Source organism: Nicotiana tabacum, chromosome 1 (assembly GCF_000715075.1).
Source record: "Nicotiana tabacum cultivar K326 chromosome 1, ASM71507v2, whole genome shotgun sequence".
In the NCBI taxonomy this organism is placed as follows: domain Eukaryota; kingdom Viridiplantae; phylum Streptophyta; class Magnoliopsida; order Solanales; family Solanaceae; genus Nicotiana; species Nicotiana tabacum.
The window spans coordinates 174,807,515-174,832,500 of record NC_134080.1 but is presented as its reverse complement, the minus strand read 5'-3'; the positions used below and the strand labels follow the sequence as shown (position 1 = coordinate 174,832,500).

General features: G+C 37.9%; 1 long non-coding RNA gene across 3 annotated transcripts; it reads left to right on the top strand.

Moving 5' to 3' along the window:
• On the top strand, positions 1-22,442 carry LOC142181605 (uncharacterized). Of its 3 annotated transcripts, none has more exons than XR_012710309.1 (3): positions 1-530; positions 2,802-11,650; positions 22,183-22,442. It is a non-coding gene; the product is annotated as an uncharacterized LOC142181605 (long non-coding RNA). The 3 variants fall into 3 exon arrangements; XR_012710310.1 differs by lacking the exon at positions 22,183-22,442 and having other exon boundaries at positions 2,802-9,658; positions 9,752-11,736; XR_012710308.1 differs by lacking the exon at positions 22,183-22,442 and having other exon boundaries at positions 2,802-11,736.
• The last annotated feature ends 2,544 nt before the right edge of the window (positions 22,443-24,986 follow it).

Here is a 24,986-nt window from a genome sequence, read left to right as displayed (position 1 = left end):
AACGGAGATACCTAAAAGAAAAAGCTACTGCCGCCGCAAACCCCCAAAGTAATCCACCACGTCTTCTCCATTCCCCCACCCTATTGCCTTTCCATGTTTATATTTTTCTACTAAGACTTCTTAGTAGGATTCCTTTTCTTACCAAAATCAAGTCTTTCAAAGTCATCCAACAGATTTGAATAAAATTCATTACTTGGGTTGTTTTATTATCGAAAAAAAATCATCAAAGATCCAAATTGTGATCTCAAAAGACAAAACAGTTGAAGAATTTGGATTTGGGGGCTTAACAACAATACATGACTCACCATGGGAGTCGAGTTTGGGGCTCGTATGGTCACCATTGACAGACGGCCAATTAAACTCCAATTTTGAGACACACTGTTCGGAGAGATGCTGCCGTGGTCGAGCTCCGTCCATTAGCTTCACACATGTTTCTCTGTTTTTTGCATTGGGTTTTGAGATTTACAATTGTATCAGTTGGTTTATTTGGGACTTCTTCTCAATACATTGGAAACGTTTCATTGCTCAAGGTCCGATTCTTTCTTTCCTTTGCTATTCTATTTTATTTCTCCATGGTTCAAACATTTTATATCCATATTATTGATGCTTTATTACTTCACTTTTCATGTGTATTTACCTTTAAATTCTTAATATTATCCGTCATAGTGGGTTTCATGAGATATTGGTACTAATATTTGTAACTGACTTGTTAAATTGATGAACCAAGCGTTTTTGGCACTTTTCTGCTGGGAAGTTTATTGGATGTAACTTTTAAAAGCTTGCTTTTGTTTGGTGTTAGCTACGTGAAATATTTTGAATAGGGTCATGTTAATTCTTAGTTTAATTAGGTGATTGATACAACTATTTGGTTAGTATATTAGTTGTTTCTTTAATATTGACTGTAAGTTCTTTTAGCTACAGTAGAAATGAATCTTAATGTTGAAAACAGAATGTTAAGTTATATTTAGTGACTTATTAATAATAACTAAAATCGTACACTTTTTCGCAAAATAATTCCATAATTGATGACTTTGCGATAATTCGAAACTTAGGAATATAATCAAGAACATCATAGTCTGCTTTAGACACGATTAATAATTATCGTGGCCATGGGTACGGTTCTCGTGGCATGGTCATGATACATAAATCTAAATTTGGGTGTGCATTTCATGTGACCCGACCATAACCTCGAACAACAGTAAAAATAATCACATTGTAGATCGCGGGTGCATTTCATGTGATGCGGTTTGCAATGTGTACCAAAACGACAAGTGTACGACAATCGTGCCTTGTTCCAGAAATAACTCCATAAATAATTAAAAGCGGTTTTAAAGTTAAAAATGCATATAGGTTTAAAATGTGTAATTAATCAGATAATTAAGCCGGATATAACAGTTGAGCGACCGTGCTAGAACCACGGAACCCGGGAATGCCTAACACCTTCTCTCGGGTTAACAGAATTCTTTACCCGGATTTCTATGTTCGCGGACTGTAACACAGAGTCAAGCTTTTACTCGATTCGGGATTCAACCGGTGACTTGGGATATCATAAATCTCCCAAGTGGCGACTATGAATTTAATAAATAAATAAATCCCGTTTTGATTGTCCTTTAATTAGAAAAACTCCCTATATACATCCCTTTTACGAGGGTGTAGGTAAAAAGGGAGGTGTGACAGCTCTGGCGACTCTGCTGGGGATGGAACCCAGAATCTCTGGTTCAAGGTTCAGAATTCGAGCTTAGAATAATTGTTATAGTTGGCTTTATCCATTATCTAAATTTGTTACATGATTTGGGCCTAATGTGCTAATTGAATGCTTTTACCACCTTGATATTCCGTGAACTGTATATAAACTATTGCGAAATCCCTCTTCTCTCTAAGTCTTCTAAATCATGAAGAATTGTGCACTTTGTGTGACTTCTTTTCTGTTAGAGTCATATTCCAAATTTAGAACGAGGTTTGGACAAGTTGCAAAGCCGGTGAAGCATCTGTATTCCCGGTACGCTGCCTCCCTCGGCTCGAGCTGTCCGCTCGGGTAAGCCAAGTCTAGAACAAATAAACCCAGGTTTTTAAACCTATAAAAACACAGCCTCATGCCAAATCCCTAGTAGGAACATTTGTCTGCATCACGTGCATTTGACTTAGGGGACTCAACACAAGGGTTGGGTTCGTCTAGGAAAGGTGTACCCAAAATAACAGACCATCTTAATGCATCCTATGTGCTACATGTTGCATTTCTTCAAGAGTAAAAGGGTCATTCGGCGGACCAATGATAATTGAGGGTGAATGAAAAAAAGGGAAAAAAAGAGAGGCCGAAGTGTGAGGATAAAGCGAGTAGGGCCCAATTATATTTTTGTTACCTTTTATTAAGAAAAAAAGCATGAAAACTTCAAAAAGATTTTGCACTTCTTATCATTTTTCAAAAAATCAAAAAATCGAAAAAAAGAAAAGAAAATCCAAAAAGATTTTATATGTTTCATCATTTGTCGAAAAAAAAAGAAGAAATGTGTTTTCTATATGTGAGTTGTTTTTTTATTATTCTCGCCCGTATCCAATCTGCCCGAACTACGCATACCTGATTCTCGTATTTTGGGGCGGGATACGTAGGCAACCCACATAGGGTCCGGTCTTCCTACTAAATCTTAGGTTCTTAGCTTTGCGGGGTCATAGCCAAATTTTGCACTTCTAGCCACCTTTTGGCCAAATAAGCCATTTTGCAAAAATAGCCTCAATCATGTCTTGCATGTGTCTTAGGGAATGTTATTGTCTCACATAGTGTTAGTTTAAGTTTTCTCATATAGGTGTGGATCTACTTACTGGAGTTTGAGCATGACAGACACCCCGTGACCATCAAGTCAGGATCGCTCATTCAGGAGTTGCTTAAGGAGTTTTTTTTTATGTTTTGAGTCTGTTCTTCATTTTATGTCATCTTTTACTTTCTAGTTTTGTACAGTAATGTCAAGCCTTTTGTTATTTTATTTTCTTCTTTATATTTTAAAAATATGTTGTAACTCAAAAATCCAAAAAAAAAAAGAGATGTTGCATGTTATATTTCGTTATAAATATTCTTTAGAATACTAATTCTAGAAATGAAAAGATTTTGAGCTTGTTTTTCCTTTAGGAAATTAATATCTAGGACATAAAATGAATTGTTTTTATATTTTCTTTAGTATATTATGACTGAAATTCAAAAAAAGAGAATTTTCTTTTAGTACTTCTTTAAAAGCTTTCTTCAAGGTGTTAATTCCAAAATCCAAAAAGATTTTCTTTTGAGGTGTTTCTTTGGGAAATTAGTGAAAAATGAAAACAAAATACTTTTATTTTCATTAGAACTCTATAATATTGTACATAGAAAAATACTTTATCTTTTGTTTATCATTAGAATTTCTTCTTTAGGTAATCAAAATTGAAATCCAAAAGCATTTTGTTTTATCTTTTTCATTGCTTGTTTCGAAATATCGTGTCAGGATATCAAATGAAAATTTAAAATATGTTTCTGTGGTTTATTCTTTAGATTTCCTTCTTAAGAAAAACGAATCAAAAAATATTTTTTCTCTCCTAAGGTTTTCTTTAATAATTTCCCACAGAGTATTTGTCTTGAAAAAATATATATGAACGTTAAGCTTGAGTTTAGAATAGGTTATAGAACATTAAGTCTAGAAAATTCAAAAAAAAAAGATTTGTTTCTTTTATTTCCCTTTTCTCGTCAGAGTAGTCATTAAGGTAAAAAAAGGAGAATGTTAGTTTGTTTCCTTTATTCCAGATCTTCCCGAACTACGCAAAGATCTGATTCATGCGGCGTCATGATACATAGGCAACCTACATAGGGTTCGATCGAATCATTTTTTTATTGTATTATTATTAAAAGAAAAAGAGGAAAAAGAGAAAAAAAGAGGAAAAAAGGGGAGAAAGCAAAAAAAAGGTGAAATTGTGGGATGTGAGATATGAGAGAAAGAAAAGAGTGATGATGAAAAAAAAGGAGAAATGAAGGAAAATGGGCAAACTAGCAAGTGCTAGAAAAACAAAGAAAAGAGAGGTTGAAATGAATAAATTGGGATGATGCCAGCTGACCTTTGTACCCTCGAAGTCATTTTAGAACCGATAACTGTGGCTAGGTGCATTGCACATAAAATGAGATTATCTTATGATTAATGCCCTAACGCTAATGCGATGACTTCATTTTATTATACTCATAGTAGAAGGGTGGTTGGTTTGTGGTTTTAAAGTAGTAACTCTTCTCTACAACATAAAGTCAAAAGGCATTGGCAGACAACAACAGAACTGAGTTGGTTGATATCGGCGCTCGAAAGCAGTTGGTTGAACAGGACAATGGGTTGGTTGAAGAGGTAAAGATGTTAAAACAACACATTGCTGACATGTATCAGGCTTGGATGACTGGGAAGGCACCACCCCCGCCACCACCTAGCTTCCTAGATGCTGCCCTTACCCAAACTCCGGACACTATGCTAGATGATCCTCCATACTCTCCAGATCCACCTGCTTATCTCCAAGCTCATGATGCCCAATATTACCCCTCAGAGGTTGCCCACAAAGTTCCCTACTCATACAAATAGGGGCCAAGGGATGAGCCTCATGTTGAAAATGAAATGTTCACAGGAAGAAAAGGGCGAGATGGGATACCCAGGAGGCTGAAAGGCATAGAACAGTCCTTAAAGAATAAGCAAGGAATGGGAGACCAGGGTAGCATGTCTTACAAAGAATTGTCTATGTCACCCGACATTCGTCTGCCTGCGGGGTTTAAAGTGACAAAGTTTAACTTGTATGATGGGTGTGGGGATTCAGTAGATTTGAGGGATTATTGCAGTAAAATGAGAAGTGTTGGCGAGAAAGATGATTTGTTGATGGAGTACTTCAGTGAGAGCCTGACTGGGGCAGCGTTGGAATGGCATAATTGCCAAGATGTTGGTAAATGGCCTACATTGGGTGACATGGTTCAACATTTTGTTCGATACTTTCAATATAGATAGGGTGTTACCCCAGACCGCTTCTCCCTATCTAAAATGGAAAAGAAGTCGGAGGAAAGCTTTAGAGAGCTTGGGCTCAGATGGAGGGAGCAGGTTGCTCGAGTCAATACCCCGATTGGTGAAGAATAAATGGTTGAGCTTTTCCTACAAGCTCAGGGGCCCACCTACTTCAGTCATTTGATCCCGACCCTGGAGAAGGCTTTCAATGATGTGTTAAAAATGGGGGAGCTAGTAAAAGAGGGAATCAAGTCAGGAAAAATTATGAGTTGTTCGAAAAATATTCAGAACATCCCAATAAGCTTGGGTGGAAGAAAGAGAAACAGAAAAGATGATCCAATGGGCTTTCACGATCAACACTTCCAGCCTCGACTTCATCCATGTGGATATCCTTATGCACCAGATGATCCTCCCCAATGCCACTTCTCTCCACAGAACTCCCAAAGTCGTACATCACTCTCCCAGTACCCAGCTCCACAAAATTCCTATCTACCCCCACGAGCCTATCGAAAACCCCCTGGATCAGGTTTCCGGCCCAGTCAAGCCTTTAAGAATGAGAGGTTACAGAAGAAGAAAACATTCACTCTATTGGGAGTGTCATATGCCAGTCTGTTCCAGAGGCTAAGGAAATTGGACATGCTGAAGCCGACCCAGATAAAAATGCCAAACCCTCTTCCAAAGAAGTTTGATTTTGCTCAAAGGTGCACCTATTGCTCAGATGCCCTGAGGCATGACATAGAGAAGTGTTGGAATCTAAAGAATGCGATTCAGAAACTTATTGATGCAGGCGACATTGTCGTGCAAAATCCAGATGCAGCAGACACTAGCCAAAGTCCATCGCCTGTGCATAATGAGACGCATGTGGTGGGTATGGTTTATTTTGAAAAGGAATGTGAGAATTCTTCTAGGAACCTCGGAGGTCCACATCCTACTTAGCTTTCAGCGCTATCAGAGGTTGATCCTAAGAATGAGCAGGCAAAAGGAACCCAAAGGCAATCTGTTAAGAACAATGTGATGGAGACGTGTGAAGGTCCTAGTATTGTTGATGCAGAAGTCAGTGACTAAGATGTTGAGTTTGATGATTGGAAAGACACTCTTTTCTTGGTTAACCAGGAAGGAGTTTTTGGTGGTTTATTTAGTTGTCATTTTTGTTGTCCGGGTTATTTTAATATTGTAATCTGAATATTGTCTTGTGACTCAAACCTTTCTATCCTTTTATTTTGCCTAGTTTGTTTAGTCATAGTAACCTGTTTAGCGTTGTCTAGGTTTGTTCTAGGTTCGTAACCCCAGTTTAGTTTTTTTTTGTTGTCCAAACCCTTTCACCCTCTGTCTAATGTAATTTTCTATTTTCTGTGATTTCTAGTCATTTTCGTTTAGTTCTCTTTTCTTTTATAGTTCTTTCCTTGTTGACTCTAGTAACATGACATGCATGCGTAATTCTCAGCTTGGTCTTAAAAAGTCAGTTTAGTCATGAAGCTGAATGAAACAATTTTGAAGATGATAGGGACATTTGAGGGAAATAAGTAAAGGCATTTTGAGGTCACTTCAAGCCCGAATTATATGAAACTGGGGCAGATAGAACATAAAGAAACCCTGTTGAAATGCATCATGCCGCATCAGTTTGAAGATAATGGAAAGTTTGCCCCAAATTTGTAGGGGACCGTTCGTGGTAATGAGAGTGAGGGTGTTGTCCAATGGGGCTTGGTAACTAACAGATGTAGAAAGCGAATGCGTGGATATGATTAACAAGTCTAGTGCAATCAAAGATGGTACAAAGGTTTTCCTTGGCTTGTTTAATTGTGTAGTTTGCACTTGGCATGTTTTGGAGATTGGAATGACGAATGCATTTTGTTCTGCTATCTAAAAACTTTATCCTTCGTTACACCTTTGAGCCTTATTTATTTTCTTTCATACCCCTCTTTCGGAATCAGTAGCAAAAATCAGAAACACAAGTGTGAAAGATAAGTAAAGGAAAAGGAGAAAAGAAAGGAACAAAAAGGGAGAGAAGAAAAATGAAAATCGAAAAAAAAAGAAAAAAAAGAAGAGAGAAAAAAAAGAATGAAAAGAAAAAGAAGAAGAAAAACAACAAAAAGAGAAAAAGAAAGCAAAAAAGAGAAAAGAGAAAATCACAACAACAAAGTAATTTCTATGACATTAACTACGTTCGACCTGATTCCTTTTAAGGATACGTAGGCAGCCTCACGGTTCGGTCTCATCAAAATAAAAATCTAAAAGTCCCCAAGCAAGAAACTGGGGCAAAAGTTGTGATTGTTGTAAGAAATCAGATTCCGAAAGTTGTAATTTTGAACCCATGTGAATTGTTTTGAGCCTTTGATATCCTTTCTTTTAACCCTATCCAAAAGCCCACGTTACGGTTCAAAGAAAGACCTTCCGATCAGTCTTCGAAAGATGCCAAGTCAAGCAAGGAGAGGTAATTCATATCAGGGGCAACACTCTGGTCCAAGCAGGAAAATAATGAAAATGAGAGAGTCTTATTGGTGAAAACCCTCACGGGCACCGTAGGGCAACGAGAGCTAAGGGAAATCCAAAAATGAGAGAGTCTTATTGGTGAAAACCCTCGCGGGAACCGTAAGGCGACGGTAAGTTGAGAGAAAGAACAGAATGAGAGAGGCTTGATAGTGAAAACCTTCGGGCATTACAAGTTGAAGAAGGATTGTGAATCAGATTGGATAATCGGAGCATTGAAGTCCAGTTTCACGGTTTAGGGGTATAACAGGAGTTGAACATCAGACTTGCTCAACAGAATAGGCCACAGGTGCATGTCATGGTCATTATAGTTGGTATCCACATCTGATAGGTTTCTACTTTGTAGTTTTCTTGTTAGGAATCATCTCTCTCCTTTGTCCTTTACTCTGTTCCTTTTGTCAGGTTTACTTCCTCTTCCTGAGTCTGTTTGGTCAAAATAAGTGAGAAATGACTTCAAAATTTGCCACCAGCTTTCGAATTGCACAAAACGGGATCTGGCCAAGCACATCAAAGTGGCATAAGTTAGGAAAGAACAACAAGCGAACTGAGTTGGTACAATCAACATGCTTTGGAGTCCATGAGAAATACAATGGTTTGTTATATTTCAATTCGTGAACAGTGCAACAGATAGAGGATGTTGGGTAAACGGGTCAAAGATATTCTCTGTGATAAGATCAACAAAGAAAGTGTTTAACCAGTGACAAGCAAGGTATTCCAAGCAGAAATCAAAGTTATCGTGACAAGTGAGGGAACAATAGACTTCAAGGCCAAGGCCGATGATTTAAGTCAGGAAGGAATAGCATGCGCACTAAGTGGATGGCAATTAACGTTCTTTGGAATTCATGTCAACACAAGAGCACGATGCAACAGATGGAGGGTGTTAGGTGGACGGATCAAAGGTATTTTCGGTGAAACACAAAGGTTGGTAAATGTCAGTCCATGAGCAATGCAACAGATAAAGGGATTTGGGTCTGAACGGAGAAAGGGTATTTTCTGTGATAAGGATGACAGAGAAAGTGGTTAGTCCATAAGCAAGCAAGGTCCTCGAATGGAAATCAGTTATTATGGGAAGTGAAGAAGCAATCGCCCTCAAAGTCAAGGCCACAAACCAACCACCACATTTTAAACTGACAAGATTTTTCTTTGATTGAAACAGGGGCAGAAAATTTCGGAGAAACCCTCCGCAAGGAAAGGCAAGCACCAGACAGGTTTGAATGTAAATTTTCAGGACCCTCCTGGAAAATGGGACCTAGTTTAAAATTCAAAACAATCATGAGTATCATAATCTAGCATAAATGTAACCCCAAGGAATATAAGTTGGCTTCAAAGTTTGCATGTTTGAGATAGTATTCAATTAAGAGTTGTCAGGACCCTCCTGAATAATGGGACCTAGCTTTAATATTTCCATTGGATAACAAAATCTAGCGTAAGTTCTGGTGTAGGGTAATATAGGTAGCCGTAAAATTGTCACTTTTAAGATAATACTTGATTTTTGATTTTTAGGACCCTCCTGGATAATGGGATTTAGTTTTAAGACCTCCATAGATAACGAGATTTAGCGGAAGTCACACCTTTAAGAAATATAATTTAGCTTTAAAACTGTCATTTCACTAGGAGTTTTCAGGACCCTCTTGGATAATGGGATCTAGCTTTCAAATTCTTAGAATACTTGGTGACATGATACAGTTAATACTCACGTATGCGCCCAGCTACCAAACCGGGGAAGAAAAATTTTCTTTCTTTTTGAATATTTTGTTGAAGTCAGGAGCCCGCCTGGAGAGCAGGGAATACATTTCAAGTCAGCAGTCAGGATCCCGCCTGGAGAGCAGGGAATACATTTCAAGTCAGCAGTCAGGAGCCCGCCTAGAGAGCAGGGAATACATTCAAGTTCATCAGTCAGGAGCCTGCTTGGAGAGCAGGGAAAATATTTCAAGTTTAGCAGTCAGGAGCCCGCCTGGAGAGCAGGGAATACATTTCAAGTTAGAAGTCAGGAGCCCGCCTGGAGAGCAGGGAATACTTTTCAAGTCAGCAGTTAGGAGCCCGCCTGGAGAGCAGGGAATCATTTCAAGTCAGAAGTCAGGAGCCCGCTGGAGAGCAGGGAATACATTACAAGTCAGCAATCAGGAGCCCGCCTGGAGAATAAGGGAGTACAATTCAAGCTTTAGCTTTCAAGTTCTTATTGATATTTGGTAATGTGATCCGTTTTACACTTACATGTGTGCCCAGTTACCGAAACGGGGGCAAATGATTTTCTTTGTTTTGGTTTATTTTGTTAAAGTCAGGAGCCCGCCTGGAGAGCAGGGAATACATTTCAAGTTCAGCAGCCAGGAGCCCGCCTGGAGAGTAGGGAATACATTTCAAGTTCAGCAATCAGGAGCCCGCCTGGAGAGCAGGGAATACATTCAAGTTCAGCAGTCAAGCGTCCACTTGGAGAAAAGGAAAGCATCTCAAAGTACAATTCGAGTTCAGCAATCAGGTATCCACCTGGAGAAAGGGAAAGCATCTCAAATTACAATTCAAGTCAGCAACAAAAGGAGCTCGCGGCAAAAATGTGAATCAATAGTCCGAGGTCATCAACAAGAAGTTAGTCACAATAAAGAAAAAAGAGAGAACGGCAAGAAGTGAATCCAAATGCAGAAGTTGATGGAAGATGTGAACTACTTAAGACATGGTGGAAGTCACAAGCACTACATGTCCGGTCTTGATCCAAAAAAGCTGTAGAAGAACGAGCCAACACCTACAGCTAACAAGCACCAAGGTTCAGATCTAAAGTCTGCATGAAGAACCATTCAAGACTCAAGATCAAGCTTCAGAAGACTTATAGATAGGAATCTTGTAACTCGTAGTTGAAAGGCTTAATTAATCTTTTTCATTTGATTTTTGATGTAATAACAGGAACCGCGGACCGGAACCTCGACTGGCTCTCCACCTCGGTACTCCATCATCTCACTCACCTCTAAACTACACGTGGTCTGATTCCTTTATAGCCAAGGATATGTAGGCAGCTCAGATACAAGAGCTCGGTCACATTCCCCTTTTCTTAGTTTTAGTCCCTCCAAATAAGGGTCGGGTCAAAAAACCTGTCTAATCATTCTTCGTCTGAAAACTCTTCGTGTTTCCAGTCAAAGAGGGGCAGTTATAGACATGTGATTTTTGACCCTACCCGAAATTTCACCCATTTTTAGAGTAAAATGTTTAGTTTATGCATAATATCGATATTTCAATTAGTTTTGACTCTTCTTTATTTTTATCAAAAAAATGAAAATTACAAAAAATATTTCTTCTTTTTAGTTGCTTTTAGTTTATTTCTTTTCGTAAAACTAAAAAAAATACAAAAATCGTACATTACTTTTATTTTAATATGATATTTGAAAATACCAAAAAAAGTAGGTTTGTTTTAACGATTAGTCTTATTTTAATAGTTATTTTATTTAAGTAAGATTAATTGATATATGAGGTCGTATTTTAGTCTCGTTCGCGGGGAGAGAATAAATCGGGCTCAAACGATCCATTTTTAGGCCTAATTTTCGGATCTAGACCATAATTCCCAAGCCCATAATTCCTAGGCCCATACCCATTACCCATTTGACCTAACCTAATCCCTACTCTCTATAAAAGAATCCCCTAATCTCAATTCCAAAGGAGGGGAATGGAGATACCTAAAAGAAAAAGCTACTGCCGCCGCAAACCCCCAAAGAAATCCACCACGTCTTCTCCTCCATTCCCCCACCCCACTGCCTTTCCACATTAATATATTTCTACTAAGACTTCTTAGTAGGATTCCTTTTCTTACCAAAATCAAGTCTTTCAAAGTCATCCAACAGATTTGAATAAAATTCATTACTTGGGTTGTTTTATTATCGAAAAAAAATCATCAAAGATCCAAATTGTGAGCTCAAAAGGCAAAACGGTTGAAGAATTTGGATTTGGGGGCTTAACAACAATACATGACTCGCTATGGGAGTCGAGTTTGGGGCACGTACGGTCACCATTGACAGACGGCCAATTAAACTCCAATTTTGAGACACACTGTTCGAAGAGATGCTACCGAGGTTGAGCTCCGTCCATTAGCTTCACACATGTTTCTCTATTTTTTTCATTGGGTTTTGAGATTTACAATTGTATCAGTTGGTTTATTTGGGACTTCTTCTCAATACATTGGAAAAGTTTCATTGCTCAAGGTCCGATTCTTTCTTTCCTTTGCTATTCTATTTTATTTCTCTATGGTTCAAACATTTTATATCCATATTATTGATGCTTTATTACTTCACTTTTTATGTGTATTTACCTTTAAATTCTTAATATTTTCCGTCATAGTGGGTTTCATGAGATATTGGTACTAATATTTGTAACTGACTTGTTAAATTGATGAACCAAGCGTTTTTGGCACTTTTCTGCTGGGAAGTTTATTGGATGTAACTTTTAAAAGCTTGCTTTTGTTTGGTGTTAGCTACGTGAAATATTTCAAATAGGGTCATGTTAATTCTTAGTTTAATTAGGTGATTGATACAACTGTTTGGTTAGTATATTAGTTGTTTCTTTAATATTGACTGTAAGTTCTTTTAGCTACAGTAGAAATGAATCTTAATGTTGAGAACAGAATGTTAAGTTATATTTAGTGACTTATTAATAATAACTAAAATCGTACACTTTTTTGCAAAATAATTCCATAATTGATGACTTTGCGATAATTCGAAACTTAGGAAAATAATCAAGAACATCATAGTCTGCTTTAGACACGATTAATAATTATCGTGGCCATGGGTACGGTTCCCGTGGCATGGTCATGATACATAAATCCAAATTCGGGTGTGCATTTCATGTGACCCGACCATAACCTCGAACAATAGTAAAAATAAACACGTTGTACATCGCGGGTGCATTTCATGTGACGTGGTTTGCAATGTGTACCAAAACGACAAGTGTACGACAATTGTGCCTTGTTCCAGAAATAACTCCATAAATAATTAAAAGCGGTTTTAAAGTTAAAAATGCACCTAGGTTTAAAATGTGTAATTAATTAGATAATTAAGCCGGATATAACAGTTGAGAGACCGTGCTAGAACCACGGAACCCAGGAATGCCTAACACCTTCTCCCGGGTTAACAAAATTCCTTACCCGGATTCCTGTGTTTGTGGACTGTAATACATAGTCAAGCTTTTCCTCGATTCGGGATTCAACCGGTGACTTGGGACACCATAAATCTCCCAAGTGGCGACTCTGAATTTAATAAATAAATCCCGTTTCGATTGTCCTTTAATTGGAAAAACTCCCTATATATACTTCCTTTTACGGGGGTGTAGGTAAAAAGGGAGGTGTGACAATGCATGCACAATTTTAAATAGAGTAAGGTTTCAATGGGGTTTAGACTGGTACCTTCAAGTGGACAACTCGAGAGGGATGGAACTGTCACGCCCCGACCTCGAGAGGTGCGACCGGCGCTCAATCGAGTGAACCCAACTGAGCAAGCCTTATCAAACACTACTCATCCAACTCAATATGAATAAGGAAACCATGCATTCATTTATTTAGACCAGGAAAGATAGTACATTCAACATTTTAGTTCATTTTATATCACAACATTAAATCATAGTTAAGTGTCCAAGATTCCATACAGCTATAGTTTAAAAGAATGCAAGAGTACAAGGTTGCAACATGGTTCATTGACCTATCCAATACCTGTACATAACCCACACAAACGTCTACGGAGCCTCTAAGGATACAAAAGATAGTGATGACAATGCCAGCAACAAAGCCCCGGCTATACCTCAAAATGGATAGTTATAACAAAAGGTGTACAACATGACCCTTTGAAGGAGGAAGGGCTCACCAAGATTTTGAGAAAAGAATGCACTGCTACACACGATCGGCACTATCCCCTATGGAGCCACCTACATTCATTTAAAAATGTAGCGCCCCGGCAAAAGGGACGTTAGTACCATGAAGTACTAGTATGTATAACTAAACACCATCTAGTTAGAAAGAACTATACAAGAACAAGAATTCAAAAATATAACTCAAAACTTCAAACGATCACCACATTATCAATCAAAAGAATCGTGCAACTTCCACATCATTTTCCTTAGCTTTTTAGTTTGGGGCATTCCATACTACTCATCATTAGTTCACAATACCATCGCTATCTTGAGAGGAGTCCGATCTCGACCCGATCGGCTAGGTCGCCTTATTTGGGACATATACTTCAATTATAATCTCATTTTCCTTCTTTTCCGGAATTTATTCACAATACCACCGCTATCTTGAGCGGAGTCCGATCTCGGCCCGATCGGCTAGGCCGCCTTTCCAAGGCATTGCTCCCATTGCATTAATCACTTCGTTTCACATATATCATTTCATAGGCACTTGGGGCCACAACTTATCACATTATCCTTGGCACTAGGCCACATTTTATTACATCATTCCCATATTCAACATTAGCTTTGCCACTTAGAAAAGTAGGTGCACACAAGAGCAGTTTAAATCATAAGCATAGATAACACTTCACGTAGATGGCACAACAATGCAACTTCAATCGAAATTTAAGGTCTAAGCATTCAATACATGATTCATATTCCATAATTCACGTTTCACATTGTTCACATTTTCAATATTTACTTTGCCACTTAAGATCATAGGCGCATACGAAGGCAATTTAAATCATAAGCATAGAGAAGAATTCGTCAAGTTTGGCATATTAGTTCCAAAGTAACCTTGGCATGACATTTAGGCATTAGCGCATAGACCATGTTCTCCACACATCCTTCATATACAAAGAATAACATATTAAACACAGGAAGAAGTACCTACCACGTACATTTTCACAATAATAATCCACCCTTAATCTTACCGCATTAACACAAACACCAACGTAGCTCAATTTCTAAAAGACGGGGTTTTAGCCATACATACCTCAACCGAGCTTTCCTTAATCCTAAAACGTTCCGGAATGTTCGCACTTCAATTTATTTAAGCAATATAGCACAATTTAACTCATAATCAAGAAAAGAACATAATCTAAGCTCTCTTGAGCATTTTACCGAGCAATTAGTGTTCATTAAGGCCTTATGGTTCTTAATATGCAAGATTACACTAGCCCATTACCCATGCCTCCTCTTTTATAATTCCCCATACTCATCAAGAACACATGCATGCAATGCAAACCCCCTTACCCCAATGAATTACCTCACTAATGACCCTTTATAGCTATGTGTAAACATGAGAGCTGAGGCGATGAAGCCTTACCTCTTGGGATGAGGGTTTAGGTCCCTCACTTGATTATCTTCAATATTTTAACAAGGATTTTTGGATCAATATTGATGAAAGTTACTTCCCCTCTCTAAGACCCCCTCTCTCTCTAAAAGCATCAGGAAAATAGGCTCAAAATGAGCTATTACACTATATATAATGATAGGAGGTCGGGTTTAAAATTTAGAAAATTGGAGCCCCGAGTCAGATCTGCGATCGCAAAGCTAACATGTGGCCCGCACAATGGACCACAAAAATGCTCCCCAAAACATGAACACACTGTCTGGGTATGCGGTAGAAATGTCGTCTGCATACCCGTTCTGAGGTCGCATAATGCACCGCAGAACTGCCCCTTACAAAATCCCAAGGGAAATATGCGATGACTATGCGGTCCTCATATTAGTTATGCGATCGCATAGTTGACCTCAAATTTTACCAACACACTGACTCATTTTCCGGCGACTATGCGGTCCGCATACCTGATATGCGACCGCATTCTCGACCGCAGAATCGCACTTTTTTAGAAAACATTATTTCTTGACTTTTTAGAGCATAGATCAGTCCAAAAAGGTCCGAACCGCGGCTCGCAATCTCGCCGCAAAGAATTTTATGAATTTCTAATACATATTCCTAACTTAGCACCACGAGATTCGGGTTTTTCAGCAAAAATCTTCACGGGGCCTTACAGGAACCGTCGACTGCACCGTTGATCGACTGGTTTTACCGCAAATAAGACTTTCCGAATTTAAGGGTAGTAAATAGGAAGAGTGCAACCACTCATTAAAGTTTTGCTATAGGATTTGAGACGCACGAGTGGAATATGATGCGGAGCATGATTTATGCAGCAATTAATAACATGTAGTCAAGTATTTTCACATAGGAAAAATAAATACAGTATTTAAATACTTGAAGGACAATTACAGGAAAAAAAAAGAAAATAAAGAGACAAGTCAGTTTCAGGGCAATAAAGAAATCATAAATACTTGAAAAATAGACAGTTAAATCCAAATAAAGAGGCAGGGTACGGGATAAGCATGCTTGGACTAATTTGTAAAAGACAAGTTCATTATGGTAAAAGCCTAAAAATATCCCAAGTAGAGTCGCCATGTTGTCGCGCCCCTATTTTCCCTCCCCTTTTTGAGACGGGAAGAAGTCCGGGTTTCGACATTCACGGGGTGTAATGACTCATTTCCTTTTGGAAATTGGGTATTTTAAGAGTCGCCACCTAATAGATTATGGTGCGTTAGGGCACCTAGAGCGATTAACTCTTGGGTTGGTTTGCATTACCAGAGATTAGGGTAAGGGCTCGAAATAACCTCGAGGGGAAGGTGTTAGGCACCCCTATTGGTCCACAATTGTGGGTCTCGACCAAACTTATATTCACAAATTAGTCCATATAAACAGTTGAATTAAACAAGTTGCAAGTAAAGCACGTGCGATAATTCAAGTAGTAAGATAAAGGTTTGAACAAGTTGTAAAACAAAGATTTCAATCAAAGAAATGATTTAGTAAAGAGGGGTCCTAGGTTGGTTATCCTATAAAGGATTTAGTAAAGAGGGGTCCTAGGTTGGTTATCCTATAGGGTCACCCCACTCAATGTTCGGTAAACACTCCTCAATAAGGGGATACACGTGACATTAATGCGTAGTCATCATATCCCATGTCTACCCTTCCCATCCCCTTATTGGTCATGCAAAGCGAGTATTTGATCAATGATTCCTATTACATGTTGCTACCCGTCCCTTCTTAATGGTCCTGGAGGGAGTTAGGACCACTACCTATAGGTGGTTCTAGATGAACCCCTAAGGTTTTAAAAGGAAAAAATTCTAAGGCGATAGTCAAAAGCATTTAGGACTTTCACACATAATGAGAACAATTAAGAGGCTCAAAGTTTCCTCCTCAAACAAACACACAAGCAACACGACTCAAGCACAGTTAAGGTATTTTATTAAACAATGTCCTAAAGCAGGATATCTAAGTGAATATGCAGAAATAGACAACCTTTTTTTTACTTAGAAGTTACAACCTAGTGGTTGCCTAGGGACTCTTTTGAAAGCATGTAAGGATCAGAAACGTTAAGCGACAAGGATAGTTTAAGAGAAATGCAATTTTGAAAATGCCCTAAAGGCTTGCCTATATGCAAAATACTAGTTTCTATGCATAAACAAATAGATTTTGAACTAGACTTCTTCAATACCTATAGGCATGATATCTAATGAGATTGAGGTAGTTTTGAAAGAACATGTTTTAGCAAATGCTTAATGCTTAATAAGACCAATTTAATAATGAACTAGGCACAATGAAGTTGATTTATTTGACTAAGTTAAATTAACAGACAGAATTGTGAGTAGGGCTTCCTATAGGGATGATATCTAGGCGGATTACAGATTTTAAGACACCATTGTTTAGGACCCTATGTGCATAGTTTCTAAACATGACAAAATGTAAAACCTTATAAGCATGGTTTCTACTTGATAAGTAAACAAGCTTTAAAAGTAAAGCCTTATAGACATGATTTCTATTAGGCAAAGCAAACATATTAAAGAGTAAAGTCCTATGAGCATGTTTTCTACTTAGGCAAATAATCAGACTTTAAAATTAAGGTTATAAGAGCAGGATTTCTACCCGTATTACCCCAGAAAGTATGCATCTACCCACCCTTTTACTAAATACCCCAATATCTGTTTACAAATTATTACAGGCCAATGAATAAATTACATAAGTAAAAATAGAAAATCAAGAAGCTATTCTATAGGGAGCCTTCAATTAGGCTCAAGTTCCATAGCCTCCAATGGTCTCACAAGCCTCAATTCCATAAACAAATCAGAGTCTAGGTGCATCAAAGTTCCCTAAGGATCTCAAGGATCCCGGGCAGTGCTTACACCTAGACTTAGTAACCAAAGATTGAACAAGTGCAGTGTGGAAAGGCCAGCCTTAGTATGCCAGAGTTCAGAGGGTTCTCAAAAGGTTCCCAAGGCAGTACACATACTAGAGGGGGCAGAACTTATTGACTAAGAGTAGAGTGAGAAGTTATGGACACAAGTTGAAAAGGTTTTAGAAGAAACTGCATTTTTGAAAATAATGTAGTAAAACAATCAGAGACTTGTTTGAAGAGATGAACAGAAGTTAAAATACCTTAGGACAGGTTTACACATAGCTGGTTCATAAAACTAAGTAAATTCAATAATCACACACAGGGGTCAAGGGGTTTGGGACACATAGAGCAGTTGACTACAAACACATAACCCAACAAGGGTCTAGGACTGGTTTAATCATGCTCAAAAATAGCTGACACTGGCATAGTCACAAAACAAGTCCGGAAAGATACAACAATATAGAGGGGTGATAGGGATTTACGAATTCATGGTATATAGGATAGTAAGTACACAACAAGTAGGAGATAAGACATGCTCAGAAACACACATAAAGGGGGAATACACTGACCTAAAGGAAGGGGAAGACATAATATCATGCTGATAATGTACTCTTAACTACAAATTTCACAACAGAAACACAAATAGAAGCAAACTAGAAACAAGAGAAACTGAAACAATAAGAGAATCATGTTGTTGTTGGAATTTTGAATTGAAACTAGGACATACCAATTAAGAGGAGAGTAAGCAGAATGAAAAGAACAAGAGAGAGCACAAATGATTAGCCTTAGCTTGTAGCCGGCTAACAGTAGCAAATAGCATAATAGAGAGCAGAGATTTTTAGTATGAGAGATAGTTTTAGACCCAAGTGTTCGTCTCTTGTGTTAATGAAAGACTAGAGTTTTTATAGTTGAAAACACGTAGTAAAATAAGGTAAGAATCATAGTAGTATGGTAATTAAGGAACTCAAAATCAGTTAGTCAGAAAATCAAGGTCAGTACTCCCTTAAGTTAAGGGAATTAATTCAAACGGTAAGAACCAGTAGCATATAAGGCAAGAGAAAATCAGTACATGACTAGTAAGGAAAGAGTCAAGGTTCACTAAGCATCGGGTGGCCAATTAGGCCTAGGTTCAGCAAACTTCAATTAAGGAAACTTCAATTAAGTCAGAATAAAATACCACAGCAAATAAGGTAGGGAATCAGTCAATTTAAACAAATGAGGTAAAATTTTGGGGTTTCAAAAGAAATCATTCAATGAAACCATCAGTTAAGAAAATCAGAATCAATCAAGAGGGAGTCATGATTCTATACCTCAACATATAAATAGAGAAGGACAAACAGTCGTGCAAACAAGCAAGGTCAGAAATATTTACAGAAAGAGGCAAGAGATAAACAAATCAAGATGAATATATTCACAGAGGTGATACAAGTAGACCAAGGACTCAATAAAACCCATTCGAAGCATTTTAACCAACAAAAACTTAACAAGAGTTGAGTAGTCATGCTAACACACAGCATCAAAACAAAGAAGATCTAAAAATTAGGACTTTTAACATAGGCGAGTTAAAAAGCAGTAATAACATAGAATCAGTCAAGATATGCGAGGAAAAAGGTTTAAACATAAAGAGAAATCAGTTTAAACAAGTGTAGAAGAAACTTTGAGAAACCCTAACTTTAAAGAAAGTAAAAACAGCTTAAAGTTGATGATTTTACAAAAGAAGTTTGAGAATAGTGTAAAACTTAGAAAGAAACAGACTTAAATCGTTAAAAGGAACACATATATGAGAGATACAAACGAAAGTTTGGGTTTCAAAACAAACCCAAATAGAAACGGAAGAACCTTCTATAAACTTCAAAGATCGTAACATATATGGTGTGATTTTGCCCAAAATCACACCGGAGAGGCCATGAACAACCAAACTAGAAACCCTAGATATAAATCGTCATGGACCAGGGCCCTTGATGGCCTCAGAGATGATGAGCAAGGCGATGGGCTTGGGGTTGAAAGGTGGTCGCAGGAGATGACCGGAGAAGGAGGCAGCGATTGAAGGGGATTAGGGTTAGGTTGAGAGAAGAGAGGAGATGAGAGCGTTTGAGGGCGGTGGAATCTCAGAAATGAGATAGGGTTAGTGGTCTTTAGGATTAAAAAAGGAAAGAGCTCGTTTAGACCGCCCTAGATCAACGGTCAGGATTTGACCGGGTATATGCATTCCGGGTTTGGGTAGGAGTTTATAAGGTCTGGGTCGGGTTAATTGGGTAGGAAATTGGGCTGGGGTTGGGTTAAAATTAGGCTAGAATTGAAAGCCAAATTTGACTATGATTTAAATAGCCACTTTTCCCTATTTTAATTTATAATAAATAATAAATAGTTTTCTGAAAATAATTCTTCTATACCAATATGATTTAAAATATATAATTATCATTTTAAATATATAGGGACCAATTTCACGCCTATAATATATAATTATACATTAAAATGGGCTAACATTGCAATTATATGCAATTTAGCTTAAAAAAAATACTAAATGTAATTATCAAAATGCATGAAAAACATATTTGTCATATTTTGGCATAAGTATAGAAATTAAATGAATAAATCTTCCTAACAATAATTTTGAAAATAATTATTGGGGATTTTATGAATAAAAAGGAAGAAAATAAATCAATTTAAACCCTTAAAATTATGGGAAAAATAATAAAAACCTTGTGCATGCTTATATATATATATATATATATATATATATATATATATATGCTTATTCAAAGGTATTTATGCATATAAAAAATATATAGGAAAAAATTGGGTATCAACAATATTGTATCCACGTGGATTGAATTTAAACAGTATTCTTGTAGTTTCTAGCTTGATTGCTATCCAAGATGATCAACATGTTACACCTTGTGCGTCCCAAGGTGACGTATAATGAATATGAAACTTGTTAATCATGATTTAAATGAGTTTAAAGTTATAATATGACTATATATGATGTTTGGATATAATATTTAAAGTTTGAAAAAAAATCGGATTTAGGTTGCGGAAAAACTAACTAAGGATTTGCCTTGTAACGAAGCTTTTTGAGCAATATATTTCATGTGCTATATGAGGTATTCTTGGGACATATTACATACCAAATTGAAGGTCTGGCAATTTAGTTTCCAAATCTCTGAATCATTCATTCATACAATATACGGATAGAAAGATATAAGTGTCGGAAGAAGAGCCAATGCTAGGGTGTCAAGCTAGCACCTCTTTGACTTTTCAAAAGTGGATACATATATCCCTTATGTCATCTCTTTCTTCATTATTCCCCAGACCACGACCAAAATAAGACCATAAACTTACCCTTAAGCTCTTTACAAGGGTTTCAACAAAGATTAACATCTCGGGTACAAAATCGAGAAGCGGTAACACTAGAACGATCCCTACGATGTAAGTATCATTATACCGCCTCTCTTTTTCTTTGTAGTTAGTTTTGGAAGGTACTTAAGAGTTTAAAAAATGCTTAATTTCTGTATTTAAGTTTTTAAATATCAAGTAAGGTTGATAAATTTGTTTCCTAATAGTTAGAACTCACGGGACGATGATTGGAAGCCGTGAGTTGATTTATTCCACTTTTAGTTGACTATTTTGTAGTCCATTCGTATTGGCTTATTTTGCTAATGATTTATGGAGTTTGGAAGGATGAAAGGTCGTGGAGAAATGCCACATGTGGTAGGTAATGGGCTGGTCGCTAAACGTTGCACTTTCATAACTTGATGATTGGATATGTTATGGTATATTTGGTGTTATTGAAGGTCATGAATTGTAGTTGGGTTGTTTTTGAGGTGCTGATTGTATTGTGTTGGTATATCGCCTATAGTAGGCTTGAGGGAGCAGTAAAATCAGGGGAAATGCTGCCCGTTTTATTTTAGAATCGAGTTATCGTCTGAGATACATGATATACTAGCGTCATCTAAGTTGTACATGTATTTCTTTGTTATAGGGTTGGCGCGCTAGTTGTTATGAGCTTGTTGTTGAGTTGCACTGACGCCTCTAGGTATGTTAAGTCTATTCCTCCTTTCCTTTTGGTATGATCCATATAATACAATGAAACGAGCAAGCATGCAACTTTCACAAATGATTCTATTCTTAGAAGTACTAGGGTTACCTATGTTCTTGATTCCCCATATGTCCTACTATCATATCATCTGTTCATGGGTCTCATGACATCCCGAGAGATCTTATTGACTTACTTATAGTATATGTATATGGGGTGTGGAGAAAGGTTATGGCATTATATATGCAACACCACTTGATCAGCTGGCATACGTTGATGATCCCTGAGGCTGAGATGATATGATGGGTTGACATTAGAGGCCTGATGATGTTATGTACGCATATACCTATCCATGATATGATATTTATACGCATATGCATGACATTATAAGTGTTTTATGATTCACAGAGCTATTCAGACTTACAGGTTGAGTCCTTTACTCCACGTTTCTTTCATGACTTTTATATACCTTTTTTTATGACTTACATACTCGATACATTATTCTCACTGACACCCCTATTACCTGGGGTCCTGCGTTTCATGCCCAAATGTGCAGGTAGACAGGCTGATGGTCCCCCTTCTTAGGATCCTGGCTCAGCGAGAGTTGGTTCACTCTACTTGATCTGGAGCTATTGTTGGGTTTTGGTACGATACTTTTGTATACATATATGGGTATGATGGGGCCCAATCCATCATTTATGTAGTTGTACACTTTATTAGAGGTCTGTAAACAGTCATGTATAGTTGGATAGCATATGGCCTTGTCGGCTCGCCCTATCGTATTCCGTATATATATGTATATATGTCTTTGGGGCATGTTTTCCTGCATATGTTATTCACATGAATTGGTAGTTTATTGCCAGAATTTATGCATGACCTACACTTATTTCATGTTTATATCTTAGAAGTATGCTTAGGGGTGTTCGACAGGTAGAACTGGGGCACTCGTCACGGCCCATCAATTTAGGTCATGACAAAAGTGGTATTAAAGCAGTTCCATCCTAGGCTTGTCTACAGACCGTGTCTAGTATAGTCTTGTTTATGAGTGTCTTGTGCATCACACTTATAAATAGAAGGTTACAAGACATATAGGATGCTATCCTCCCTTCTTAACTTCGATTATGCGATATAAGGATTCATTTTCCTAACGATATGTTATGTTTTTAGTGATGCCCAAGAAGGCTACAGCCGCCAAGAAGGGCAATACTATGGCTGATGAGACTACAAGTCAAGTGCTACGAGTTACCAGGGCTCGGGGAAAGTCGCATAATGAGACTTTATCTCAGATTTCACATACCTTGCCCTCTCCAGAGGAGATCCGAGGGGCACCGCTTCCAGCACCCGCTCCAGTACCCCCAGCTCCTCAGCTAGATGAACTGTGTCAGGAGATGAGAGATGCTATTCAGCTATTGACTCGTAAGCTCGCTATGGTTCGGATTTTTTAGATTGAACTGTGCATTAAAAAGTTAAAGGAAAATGCTCACAGAAAAATGTGTTTCTGTGGCCCATCATGCGGCTGCATAATCACTCTACGAACTGCATATTGGACGCAGAGTGTGGCAGAAAATTTGGCCAATTTTGAGGCCAGTTATGCGATCACATAATCGCTTTGCGGGCCGAATATTGATCGTGTAATCATTCTTGGGATTTTGCGAAGGGAAGTTCTATGGTGCAATATGCGACCGGAGAACAGGTATGCGGACCGTATACTGGTCGCATACCTGGGCAGAAAATTCAAGCCCCTAAGGGCTACTTTTGCGGTCACTTTGCGGGCCACATAACGATTATGCGGTCGCATATGAGACCGAAGATCCGTGTCGGGGCTCCAAAATTCTAATTTTAAAACCGATCCCATGTCGTTATAACTTATGCAAGGGCTCATTTTAAGCCTGTTTTCTAGTACTCCTAGAGTGAGAAAGAGGGTCTTAGAGAAAGGAAGTGTCCTTCATCACAATTTCTCCACAAATTCTTGTTTAATCGTTGAAGAATTGTCAAGTGAAGTTCCTCAAGTCTTCTCCTTAAAGGTAAGAATCTATGCCCAATTCATAATTTCGAAATTCTTCTAAAATGGGTAATTAGCAAGATAGTCCAAAGGCTTGGGGTTTATTTGTTTTGCATGCATGGGTGGTAAAGGAACCTAGGATGAATGTGAGCTAAAAATGGTAAAGGATGGGGTATGGGTTGATTAAATCTTTCACCAAAAGGCCTTAAAAATATAATGCACACCTAGTGCTTGACAATGAGCACAAATGGGCTAAAGTATCGATCATCCTTCTAACTCTTGAATCAACTTATGACATTTCTAAAATAGATTGAATGTGCTAAGGATCCCCGAATTTGTTGTAGAACGTACGGAAAGCTCTATTGAGGTATGTATGGCTAAAAACCCCTATTCTTTAAAATTGAAACCCCCATGGTGTCCATACAATTGATGTAAGTCCCAACCTTGATTGATGTAGAAGATGATATTCCAAACGTGTTTTTGTTGTAAGAATCTATGTGCAAAAATGTATTTGAATGTTCCCATTATGCTGCCTTGTCACTTGAGGATGTGTTAAAGATATTGAGTATGTGTTAAATTGCCAAAGTATGTGGAAGCCTCTATATTTCCATGATTCATAAATTCTTCTGTGTGTGTACCTAATATCTTCAATTAAAAGGCTTATTGACAAAATTGATAATAATGTGAAATATGGGAAAAGAACCCGAATTATGAAATGCGGCCAAGTGCCAAGTGTGATATAATAATTATGGCCACTAGTGCTGAAGAGACTAAAATATGTGAGGGAAATATGGAATGAGATGATTGATGGAAAATGGAAATGTCTTGAGTAAGACGGCCTAGCCGATCGGGCTGTGATTGGATGTCATGCCACATACATGGTGGTATTGTGTTGGAAAATAAACCTGAATTGAAACGGAAATTGAGATTCTGGAAAAATGTCTCCAAGGAGATGACCTAGCCGATCGGGTCGTGATCGGACCCCGTATAAGGGTACGGTGGTATTGTGAATAATGAGGTAGTAATGCTAATAATGGCCCAAGTTAAATCTATAGAAATCTTACTTCAAAACTTATGTGATCCCTTATTTGATGTTGTGGTGTTATCTACAGTTTTTCATCGATTTTATGATTACTTCTTCTTGTACTATTGATCTTTCTAAGGAGATGGTGTTTAAGTTAAGCATACTAGTACTATTCGACAGTACCAACATCCCTTTTGCCGGGGGTGCTACATCTTTAGATGGATGTAAGTGGTTCCGTAGCAGACAGTGCCGATTGCAGATAGCGGTGCATCCTCCTCTCAACAGTATTGGTGAGCCCCCTTTCTTCCAGTGGTCATGTAGTACATCTTTTGTT